The sequence below is a fragment of the Acinonyx jubatus genome, chromosome C2 (genome assembly GCF_027475565.1).
Source record: "Acinonyx jubatus isolate Ajub_Pintada_27869175 chromosome C2, VMU_Ajub_asm_v1.0, whole genome shotgun sequence".
Taxonomy (NCBI): Eukaryota; Metazoa; Chordata; class Mammalia; order Carnivora; family Felidae; genus Acinonyx; species Acinonyx jubatus.
Window position 1 is genome coordinate 56,082,276 of NC_069384.1, and position 13,039 is coordinate 56,095,314.

The window sequence follows — 13,039 nt, forward strand, 5'->3', positions numbered from 1 at the left end:
AAGTCACAAGCTGTGAGATCATGACCTGAGCTGAAGTCGGATGCTTAACCAACTGAACCACCTACGGGCCCCGAATCTTTTTTTTTTTTTTTTTTTTTTTTGAGAGAGAGTATGAGTAAAGGAGGGGCGGAGGGAGAGGGAGAGACAAAATCTTAAGCAGGCTCTATGCCCAGCAGGGAGCTCAATCTCGCAACTGTGAGCTCATGACTTGAATCAAAATCAAGAGTCAGATGCCTAACCAACTGAGCCGTCCAGCCTCCCCCAAATTAGATCATTTTTATTGATCTGTTTCCCAGCTCAGTGATAATTTCCTTTGTCATTTCCATTGTCCTATTAAATCCATCCGATGAGTTCTTCATTTCTATTACTTTATTTCCAGTTTTGAATTTCAATTTGGTTCATCTTTATATTTCCTTTTTTGAGAGAGAGAGAGAGAATTTTATTTTCATCTGTTACAAGAGGGTCTGTAATTTTGGGGGGTACATTGTTTGATAATTGTTTTAAAATCCTTCGTAAATAATTTCATCATCTGTATCATTTTGATGTTGAAACCTCTTGATTGTTTTCCTCATTGTTGTTGAGATGTTCTTGCTTTTTGATATGACAGGTGATTTGGGATTGTGTTTTGCACCTTTTCTGAGTTAGTTATATTTTGTTTTTTCAGTACACCTGTTTGGGTTCAGAATTCATGTCCTGGCCTAATTTTACAGCCCATGAGTCAAATGGCCATTTAATTTCAAAGCTTTTGCAGTGCTATTTTGATAAACACCACTTGTGTGCTATCCTGCCAATCCAAAACATGGGAAATATTACACAGTGTGGCCCGGTTTTCAAAACTTGTATTGCATTACTTCTGTTTGCTTCCTGAATGGCTCAGACTTATATGTAGATCCATTTGACCTGTTTGTTTTCTTCCTGGATCCACCCTGATTACTTAATTAACAACAAGCCTAGTCCTCAACCATATACACATTTTTCCACAGTTCATTTCATTAATAAAATATAATATCCTGTTATGGCACTATAAAGAGACTCAAAGAAGTGAGATTAATAAAAGATGTTAAGATGATATCAGGAAAAGCCTTAAGGAGAAAGTAGAATTGTTGTTTCTTTAGGTATTGGGAAAGGAGTGGGACCCTGATTTTTAAGGATCCCATGGGAACCCTTAAAATGTGGATGTAGCTGATCCACAGAACAGTGTTCTCAAATACAGAGATAAAGAGAAAGTAGAGGAGGAGAGAGAGAGAAATAGACAGAAATTGAGTTTATCTAGTTCAATCTTTACAATATTGTGAAGGTACTATAATTATGGCTATGATTAATCAGATTTATAATCTTCTCATTTTGTATATAATATGGCTATTGCTAAAAACATTAAGTAATGACTAGATCATAACAGAACACAAACATAGACTTATAATTCAAAATCCTATACTTTATTAGGATTTTTTGGATGTGGGCAGTTGACCAAGCATTAAAGCATTGCAGCCATAACTTTTATTAACAATAATAGAAATAACAGAGGCAGGGCCTGATTCTCTGAGGTTTTGGAATGCCAGAATAAGAAATTTGGATTTTGTTGAATCCAAACTGGGATCTACTGAATCATTCTAAACGTGAGAGTGACTCAAAGCATCTCCTTAGAAAGACTGCTCTGATACAGAGTATATGATAGATGGGGGCACTGACAAAGTCAGACGAGAGCACCGTTAGTGAAATATTGCAGGCATCATTGGAATGTAGCTTTTGATATGCTATCCCTATGTGGAATCCATCGGGGTACAACACTATTTTAGGAAAGGATTACTGACTTACATAAAGCAAACTATCTGTAATGACATAAATAGAGATTAAAATGATATGGACCACAAGTTCCCATTCCCTAGGACATATGATCTTGTCCAGATGGTATCAGCAGTGCCCCACTCAAGATAATCCAGAGATTAATTAACAGCTTTATGGAGGATTATCTTTTCCTTTTATCCTTAGAAATATCTAGTATTAGTCAAGTTTAAAGAGAAGTCACATGGATAAATATTGATTTGCTATAATAAGTACAACAGGTTATTTCTGGCCCTAACATATGTTGTATTCCTGTTTTTTAATTCCTTAATAATTGGGCTTAAATATCCATTTTAAAGAATATTAGCAAATATCCTCTAATTATTTTATCATTACCTATCATATAGGACATTACCTGATGCTATGATATCTTCTGAACACATTAATAAACAAACTACCCTATAGGTCACAAAATAGAAAGTGATAGTTTATTAAATCTGTTTCAAACTCAAAGCAAGAAGCAAGAGTGAGCGATGGGATAGACTAACACAGAATAGGTTATGCATGGTGGGGTAGAACCCGCTACGTAAATCCTGTGTTTTACAGTGTTCAGATGTACTGTCTCTCTTTCACTTGGCCACCATTCCCTTCTCTGCTGATGGTGTGATTTTGAGAATGAGAGTTTGAAGTATGTGCAAAGGATTCATAGAAAAAAGGTATCAGGGCCAATGACACACAATCGCTCTGTTAGAGAGATTCAGAGGCAAATATCTTGCCAGTTAGTCTGCTGAATAGCTACAACGTTATCTGCCTTTCAAGGGTGGGGCATATCTGTGGCCATAGTACAACTATCCTGGGTGTCACCAGTGGGTGATAGATATAGGAATGAGATAGGGCTTAGCCCATAAGATACATTATCAATATGTGATCTTTCCATCTCTTTTTATCTTTCTGTGCTACTTATTTATTTCAGCATATGTTACAAGTATTCTTTCCATCTTTAGTATGTCCTATAGATTATTTATAACTCACTATATATAACTCAGCTTATGGATTCTGCCTATATCTCATATGCTTCCTGTTTATTCATTATCTGTATTTAACACATCGTGTGAGTTTTGCCTATATCTTGTAATCTATAAGCTTATTATGTTATCAGTTTTTTAAGTTACATTCATGTTATTTGTTTTCTTGTCCTCTATAGCAGAATTTAATATTTTCCAAATAATAAAAAATTCATATTACAGTTATTATACTACTGCTAATATAGCACTGATTTTAAGAATAAGAGTTTCTCTGGGGCGCCAGGGTGGCTCAGTCGGTTAAGCCTATGACTCTTGATTTTGTCTCAGGTCATGATCTCATGGTTTGTGATTTCAAGCTCCACATTGGGCTCTGGGCTGACAATGTGGAGTCTGCTTGGGACTGTCTCTCTCCTTGCCACTCCCCAGCCCTCTCTCTCAAAATATAAATAAACATTAAAAAAATTTTTTTTTAATTAAGAGTTTTCTCAGAGCATACATTGTCCCACTAAAATATGTAAGTATCTGGGCCATTTGTTTACAATTCCAACTTGGCTTTAAATTCCCACTCATGTTAAGCATCACTTTGGATAAAAAAGCGTATGTTGATCTCTTTGATTAGTAAAAAATAGAAGTTATTGATTTCACATGTCATCAGCTCATTAAAAATATAATGTATATTCTATATTACCTACAACATTTGTCTTTGGATTTTAAGGTTGCACAGTCAAAATAATTGGCCCAATGGCAAGTGAAAAACAAAATGACGTGTCTGAAGTCTAAGCTTCAAGAAATTGTAATATAAAAAATGGCCATGACTATAAAATATACTAGTTTTACTCTGCCATATACAAGTATATTTTATACATTGAATCTACCCTCCCCCTATTTTGTATTATCCCTTTTTGTGCCTCGTTCTCCTTTTATCCTCAAAAGAATTGAGAGCATGACTGGCAATATAGAACTGTGTACCAAGGATAACTATCTTTCAAAAGTAATAGCATAATATTGACTTTTTAAAACAAAAAAAAACCTGGAAGATGTCTAAAAGACAACTAAAAACACACAAGGACAACTGAAAGATGGGAGTTCAGAATAAGAAAAATGATGCCAGAAGTTAGAACTGAGATATGAAAAGGTATTGTAAATAACAACAACCAGAAAAACGTGCATTAATGTAAACAATAGAAAGATTATAAATTTGTGAGGCTGAAAATGGAAGACCCAAAATATAGGACAAGCATTTCACATGAGTAGGGAAATGTGAAAATATTTTGAACAAATAATAATGAAAATATAATATGTCAAATGTATTGGATGCATCCACAGCTTTAAATGTTCATATTTAGAGAGAAGAAAATCCTGAAATCCATGACATATGGTAGCATCTTAAGAAGCTAGAAAAAGGACAGCAAAGAAAATCAAATATAAGTAGAAATAAGGAAATAAGGAAGATTAAAGGAGAAACCAGTAAAATGGAAAACAAACAATGGAGAAGATTTAAAAAGATTATTACCAGTTGGTTCAGATTACACAGGAGTTTTATGAATCCTGGATAACTCTAACACGAAAAGATTTCAATGTCATCATAGCACTAGGAAGACACAGTGGGGTGTTGGTGATGCTAAGGATTTTTAACCTTTTTGATAGTGAACATATTGGTCAACTTAAGATGTGGGTAAGAAAATAATCAAGTTAAAACCTTAAGAGTTACCCTTACAATATAATGGAAATGAAAAAATGACAGCATCATCGACAGTAGTAAAGAGGGGAAAATGGAATGAGAAAAATGTTTTAAATAAGAATAGTTTAATAAAACCAACAATTCCAGAAGAGTTTAAAAGATGAGAGAGAGAGAGAGACAGAGAGGCAGGCAGACATAAAAGTAGAAAATATAGAAAGCACAAATTAACAGTGTAGAAATAAATCTAAATATATCAATAATCATAATAAAAATGGGCCAACTCATCAATTAGGAAACTAAACTTCTCAGATAATTAAGATTTTAACACTTAGTAATGTAAATTTCATAAGAAATATACCTAAGTTTAAGGTAGTAAAAAATTTAAAATAAGGAGGCAGAAAAAACATCAAGAAAATGCTAAGCAAAAGAAGGCAAGTAAATAAAGGAAAAGTTACTTAGACAAAACATAATTTTGAATAGAAATTAAGTCAAAAAGCATTGACAGAAACACAGACTGTTATTATTTGAGGATAAGAGTTTCACTTATTAGGAAGAAATCCTAAAGTTGCATGCAGCTGATAACATATCTCTAAGACATATATAGAAAAATTAAAATTGGCAAATCTCCTAAAACTACATGAAATTGCAACATGCCTTTCTCAGCAACTGATGTATGAAGTGGACAGACATAAACTAACAACAGAAACTAACAAAAGGTTATATCTGTATATCTGTAGTACCATAATAAACAAATACCTTCTTTTTAAACCAAGGCCATGAAGCAGATCTTAGTGATATTCAACTAATTTATAACATAGTGTATTCTCTGAGTACAATGCAGGTAACATAAATCAATAAGAGAATGAATAATAAACAGTTAATTAAAAAATTAGGAGAGTAGAAGACATGCAATTAGAAAAGTTAATAAATCACCTTAATGGCTCATATGTAAAAAAATCATAATAAAACATTTTAAAGGCTAATATTTAATCACAAAAATATCTAAATTTGTTGTGTAAAGCTAAAATTCCCTACGTAAAAGCAACTATGTACCTTTAATTATTTTATATTAGAAAAGAAAAAAGACTAAAAATTGGATGACATCTGAAATCAGCAAATAAAAACAGAATAAACTAAATAAAATTTTTGTTAGTAAAATAATAAAGATGGGTCAATAGTAATGAAATAAGAAAAGAAAAATCTACTTTAGAAAGATCAACAAAGCTTTGTTCTTTTGAAAACTGATAAAATTAAGCTTTGGAAAAATTTATCAGACCAAAAAAAAAAAAAAAAAACCACAAGAGAGAAAGAGAGGAGATGTGAATAAATAATAGTAAAGTGGAAAATGGAATAAGTCTATTATAGATGCATAAATTGGTAAAAAATTAAGGACAACATTATGCCAATCAATTTGAACTATGGGCAATATCACTTTATAGAAGAATATACTAAAACAGAATCAGAGAGAAATCTTTTTGTCATTTTTTACTTTATAGTGTCAACAGTAGTTGAACACCTTCTCACAATGAAAAGACCAAGCCCAGATGAATTTATAGAAAGTTCTATTAAACATTCATATGGGAAATATTTTTTTTATTTTTAAAGTTTTTTTTAATGTTTATTTATTTTTGAGACAGAGAGAGACAGAGCATGAACAGGGGAGGGGCAGAGAGAGAGGGAGACACAGAATTGGAAGCAGGCTCCAGGCTCTGAGCCATCAGCCCAGAGCCCCACTCGGGGCTCGAACTCACGGATGGGAGATCGTGACCTGAGCTGAAGTCGGATGCTTAACCGACTGAGCCACCCAGGCGCCCCGGGAAATATTTCTTAAATAACACACATACTTTCAGAGAAGAGAAATATTAGCACCTTGAAATGCATAAAGAAGTAATGTATCATGGATAATTTTGGCTTATTCTAGCCAAATTTCTTATATTAAAATATTTGTAAATATTTTAATGTAATTCAGCTCATTAATGGTTAAAGGATAAAAACTATGTCATCTAAGTAGGTTATATAAAAAATATATTGGAGAATATTTGTTTTTATTAATATTAATTAAAAAATTAGTTTGTTGGCAAGGAGCCAGATTATACCAGCCAGATTGACTCAGAGGAAAACAGGCCTTCTGGATTCTAGTACAGAGAAACTCCAGCTCTGGCTGCTAATGGTTCTGGCCCAGGCCTCATCCTAACCTTCACCTTCTTCATGGCTGGGGTGGCTGGCAGCATACCACTGAAACACAGTGATGTGCCAGAGAAGAGCAGGAGGCTGAGAAGTGATGTTTCTAGAGACCTCAAAGGGGGAAACCAAAGAAAAAGAAGCGAAGGGAAGACAGGTGTTTCTCGTTAGAAAAAAACAAAAGAGAAAAGAAAACAAAACAACCTTATCCTGAAGGAGAAGGTGGAATACAGGAAGAAATTAAAGAAATTAAAGCCCTGAAACTGAAGCATAGGAGATTTGGAGAGGGAGGTGAGGTGTGCTATTGAAGTCAGTGAGTTGTTGGGCCTGCAAACACCAGGCGTGGCGGTATAGACACCCCATCACACTGAACACAGTGCAGTAGTGTTGGCGGCTGGAGCTATGCTTCCCAAGGTGTGATCCACAAAAGGCCAGCAGCAGATTTACTTGGGGCAGTGCTCCACATGCACATTCCAGGGGCCTCCCCTTCCCTCTAAGGTGAGGGAGTCTAACTACAGAGGAAAGAAGGATCTCAGGGTCACATGCTTGTGTAACAATACCCAGGCTGATTCTCATACCCTTAAATGTCCATAAGCCTTGACCTAGATGTCCCAGTGCAAGCATGGCTCTTCTTTTCATCCATCTTATTTGAGGTGATAGCATGGACAATAAATGTCAGGAAATTGAGGAGGGGCAAACAGACATTACCCAGTTTCTCAAGTTATCCAATGACTTAAAGTTAATTTTTTTTTAATTTTCTGGTTATTAATTCTGTTAACCTTTTTTGTGCCTCTAGAGCTTAAGATATCTATGTGGTTTGATATCACACTTCAGATTGTTTTTTTTTGAAAATTATTTATAGTTATAGGACATACAAATGTGGAATATTTATATAATTCTTACTCTGTAACATCTGGACAGATTTTTTTAATGGAAGGATAATACAAGAGAGATTCAGGAACTATTATAAATTGCTGTAGTACTGTATTTATACATTACTTAAGAATCAAGAAAGCCTGAAATTAAGTACCGTTCACATAATTTGCTTTATGAAACATCCTTTAAGGTTAATGAAGTGGATATAAACACAAATGATAGGGGTGTTTTATTGGGAAAATAAATTATTTCCCAGGGGGAAAAAGTGTATTTTTTAAACAATTATTTATGTATTTTTTTTAGTGTTTATTTAATTTTGAGAGACAGAGAGGGAGAGAGAGACAGAGTGCAAGCAGAGGAGGGGCAGAGAGAGAGGGAGATACAGAATCCAAAGCAGGCTCCAGGCTCTGAACTGTCAGCACAGAGCCCAAAACGGGGCCTGAACCCACAAACTGAGATTATGACCTGAGCTGAAGTCAGATGCTCAACTGACTGAGCCACCCAGGTGCCCCCAAAAATGTATTTTTAAAATTAAAGAGATTTTATAACAATATACCAGGGCAAGAGGATGAATGAAAAGTAGCTACAGATATTAAAAACATATTTGATAAGTGTTTACAGGGGAACACAGTTGCCACTGTGTTGGCACTTAGTGAGAACCACTGAGTTCCCACATTTATGGGAATTTAAAATACAAGTAGGCAAAAATGATGATACTCTTGCTCTATTTCTGTGCTGGTGAGGAAAGTCAGTCTGCAGTGTGGTGTGCAGTTCCTAGAGCTGCACTTTCAAGTGGGCATATGCGAGTCAGGTGTGTGAGGGCCTTTTGAACAAAATGGTAAATGAACATTTGAAAGAGCCAGTAAATGTTTAATTGGATACTCCAGGAATTGTCCTGATTAGAGTTAAGGTTGTACGCGGAATAAGATCAGATGCATCTTATTTATTTTCAAATCGTTTAAAGGCCACCAAATGTAGAATTAGGGACAATGTGAGGAAGTGATGTAAGAGCACAAAAACACAGATTACAGAACAGTTTTCAAGATAGAGTGATTTACCTTGGACTGTATAATCCCAACTGGAAGTCTTCAAATATAGGCTAGGTGAGTTTGGCAATTTTAAAACATGACCCCAAATCTCCTGAGAGGTGGGTCGTGGCTCCTCCCCTTGAGTCTGGACTTTCTGACTGCTTGGCCAGTAGCATATGGAGGAAGAGATGCTCTAACAGTTTTTAGACTCTGGCCTTAAGAGGCTGGCAGCTTCCACTTTCCATCTTTTGGTACACTTGCTTTTGGAACCCAAGCACCATGCTGTGCAGGAGCTGAAGCCGTGTGTGGGGAGCCCCATGTGGAGGGAAATTGAGAGTCAGCAACAACTTTTAAGCCTTGCAATGGAGACATCTTGGAAGTAGATCCTCCAGCCCTAATAACTACCCAAGGATATCCCTGGTATACTTTCCTCTAGTGTTCCTATTACCCAAAAGGCAAAAGTTTTCTTTCTGATTTATTTCAGTCTTAACTATCATTTCATTTCAGACTGTACTCTACTCCAGTGCTGTCACCTGTCATCTTCTAGTCTCCAGTCTGGGACAACTAACTCCTTTTCTTTCTTTCTTGGATAAGAAGCACTTACTCAAAACGCCTTCATCTCTGGCTTTTCCTTATCAGTGTTTAACCTTGATGAAATGTGCTGTTTCCTTTTATCCTTAATGTCTATCACACACCTGTTATTCTCAACTTTTCTGTGACCCAATTTAAAAGCTTCTCTTTTAAAATTTTGTTCTTCCTCCTTGTCTATGGAAATAGCAGGTCCTTGGCTTGCTTAACCAAATATTCAACCTATCAAAAATTCCATTTAGTATGATTATTAGCAGATCAAAATCCCATATCTCTGCTTTACAATTACTACGCTATCTAAAGATTTTGTCTTGGAAAGAAGGGAATATTGTTCTGATGATTTTAATTTTCTTATAAACACTCCTTATACAAAGGAAGGAACACTTCTTATAACGTCATCACTGAATTATCAATTTAAAAGATAGTATGGTATGGTATTGCGGGAAAAAATAGGCTCTGATTCAGACAGAACTTGGTTTAATCCTAGTCTTTTCACTTTGCCATGTATGTTATTTCTGGATTTCTGTAAGTCTCTATCTCTTCATTGGTAAAATGTGGGGAAAATACCCACTTTGTCAGATATATGAAAATTGATTCACATAATGTATCTAAAACTTTAAGTACAGTTTTTAAGTCAGTTAACATTTAACTATCACAATAAGTCTATTACCACTTGATAAACCTGGGCCGTTTGATATAGAAGGTTATATAGAGCATCATATGTGTTCAGAATAAACAGTGATCAATTTCAACACAATATATCAAGAGCAGTCTGAGAGATGAGTACAGAATGAGAAAGCTCCAGGACCTTCTCATTTCAAAACTATTATAAGAAATTTTGGACTCCAGTAACTTTGTGTTTAGAATAATGATTTTTAGAAAATTATTAATATAAAGGTTAGATTTATGTAATCTTCTAAAAAGGAAAATACATGAGATAATGCATAATACTTTGAGAGATAATCTTGAGCAGTGTTAGAATTAAATAAGTATAAAAGCAATGAGCAAATCAACAAGAAAAATGCCACACAATGTAGAATAAGGTATAAAAAAGAGTAAGAAGGAGAAAGAATTAGTTTTGGTTTAAACAAGAGAGGCATTCTTGAAAAAAGATTATTTGCAATAAAATTATAGTAACTTTATGATTTTGACTGAATTAAACATTTTGACTCATCATTGGCCAAGGCATATCATGTTGTAGCTAATTAGCTATTAAATGAAATGTGGATTTAAATATTGTGAGTAACTTTGGAATTGGCTCTTAATGCCAGAGTGTTTGTGAACTGCTTTGAAATTAAGTTTGATTTTATGCGTATTACTTGAGGCATTTCTGGAAAAGCAAACATAGATGGAATTATAGCTCATTTTTAATCTCACCCTTCATTGTAATTACCCAGAGTGCCTTCTACTCACATGCGTACACAGTCTTGCTTATAATTAATAAGTACCAGAATGAAGCACACTCATGACAAATGAAGTACTACAAAATTATACTATCTGGTATAATGATTCAGTTCAAGGGATGGGCAATGAACTGTGAAATACATACATTGAACATCTATAATACATTATGATAGAAAGAAAAATGTTGTATTTGAGAACAAAAGTAAGCGGCCTTGTCAAAGTACCTTTATTATATATTAAACTGTTGTACCTTCAAATGTTTCCTGATGGCAGTTTGAACTAGGACTCACAAAATGCAATCAACAGCATCTAGATCAACTGTATTTTTAGACTAGAGAGGAGGTACAGTGGTATGATGCAGTTAGTCAAATTTTAAAGTGTTTAGGAGTTTTGTGAACATCACTTTATTAGCTTGAAATGAGCCATGGTGGGAGAATTTACACCACAGATATTGGTAAAACACTATAAATCAGGGTTTCTGCTTCCTTGAAGAGCCAGTTGTTAACACTTTCTATACTTTCACTGATTAACATTAATAAAGTTTTCTAGGAAAATCTTTCAGCATGCATGCTAATGTTTAGATTTTGTTTTATGAATGATAGATCATGATTACTGTTATTTCTTTCTATACTCTTTAGCCATTATTGATTAAAACTGCATTAAAAAGAGCCTTCTTTTTAAAAAAAGTCAGTGACAGTTTGTCCCACTTTTTTTCTTTCAAACTGTCAGATAGGAAATTAATGTCTCAGAGACTTCTGGCAGAATTGTCCCTAAATTCTATTTTCTAAAAATTTCAACTTAAAAAATAACGAAGTAAGAATTTCCATAGAGATCTCATATTTCGAGACCCAACATTGTATTCCAAAAACAAATGTTAACTATTTCCTTAATCTGGGGAGCCATTTTCATTAGGGAAACAGCATAAAGTAAAATTGTTTTGTCTGATATCCATTACGTGTGTTGAATTTATAAAAAAAAACATTTATTTATTTTGAGAGGGATCAGACAGAGAGAGTGTGAGCAGGGGAGGAGCGGAGAGAGAGGGACAGAAAGAATCCCAAGCAGGCTCCACACTGTGGACGCAGAGCCTGATGTGGGGCTCGATCCAATGAACTGTGAGATCATGACCTGAGCTGAAATCTAGAGTACGACGCTTAACCCATTGAGCCACTGGGTGCTCCAGTTTTTTTTTTTTTTTTTTAAAGGAACTAATGACTACTTCATATAAGTTTTGTTGATATTCTGGGAACTATAAGGTAATTTTACTTTCAAACAAATAACGTTAACTGCATCTATATAGAACCAAAAAATGATGATCCAAGATCCTGTGTGTTCACATGAAGCATTTAATTTTCTGACCACTTTTCTATTTGTCAATTAAACAGTTAAAAATTTAAGCACATGTTCATCTGACTTGGGTTTTGATGATTAATACCTGATTCGACTAATGAGTGGATTGACTGGCATCTGATGAAATATAAAAACTCAGAGAATGCATGTAGCCAGAGAAGCAATTATGATGAAGGAATGAGACTTTGCCATGGAACCCTGGAATTTAGAGGATTTAAAAAGTTAAATTATGTTTAAAAAGATAGTGGAGACCATATCCCTCCTCACCTAGACTACTCACTAGACCACACCAAGTTCCTCAATAATGTATTAACTTCACCTGCTCTGCTATGATGGCAAACCTTCTTCTAGATCCTGCAGTAACCTTCTTGAGTTGATGGCAGACATGGACAAACTCATGTACTAGGCCCCTTTCCTTTCTCTCTCTCCCTTCTCTGTCCTCTCCCACGATACATGGTGCATATATGTTATCCCAGGAGCACACTGTTTTCTGATTCTTATGCAACCCAAACCACAAATTATAATTCCACTATATTTATGCTATTGGTGGCAATACAATTCAAAATATTCATTTTAAAATTTAAGATCTTTATATAAGTTTTAAGTTATTCAGATAAATCTGGGAGCCAAAGCCAACAACTCTTACAAATTGTAGAAGAATTTATGAACAGACACAATCCCTAACTTAGAAAACAATATTGGTTCTATTGTACAAATGACTTTTTAATATTTGATGCATATTGTTTTATGTGTTTTACATGTTAAAACTAATCAAGTTTTATAACATTTCTATATACAAGTTTTCAGTGACATTCCCATTTTATGGATTAACTTGAGGCACAGAGAAGGAAATATTTGTTTCAGTTATTACACAGATGTACAAGAATGTAATACCAGGAATCTAGCTTTACAGCTCATGCTGTTAACAACGGTGTTATATGGTTCATATCAAAAGGATAGATTAACTCAGTGCATCTTAGAAAAAGCACATTTCATAAGTACAAAGTACTCAAAACAAACATATTTTGACTAAATGTACTCAGGAATCATAACCTATATTCTCCGTGAGGTAAAAGAATGTATTTCAACCTCGACATGGAAATATAGAATAAAGGAACAATAAG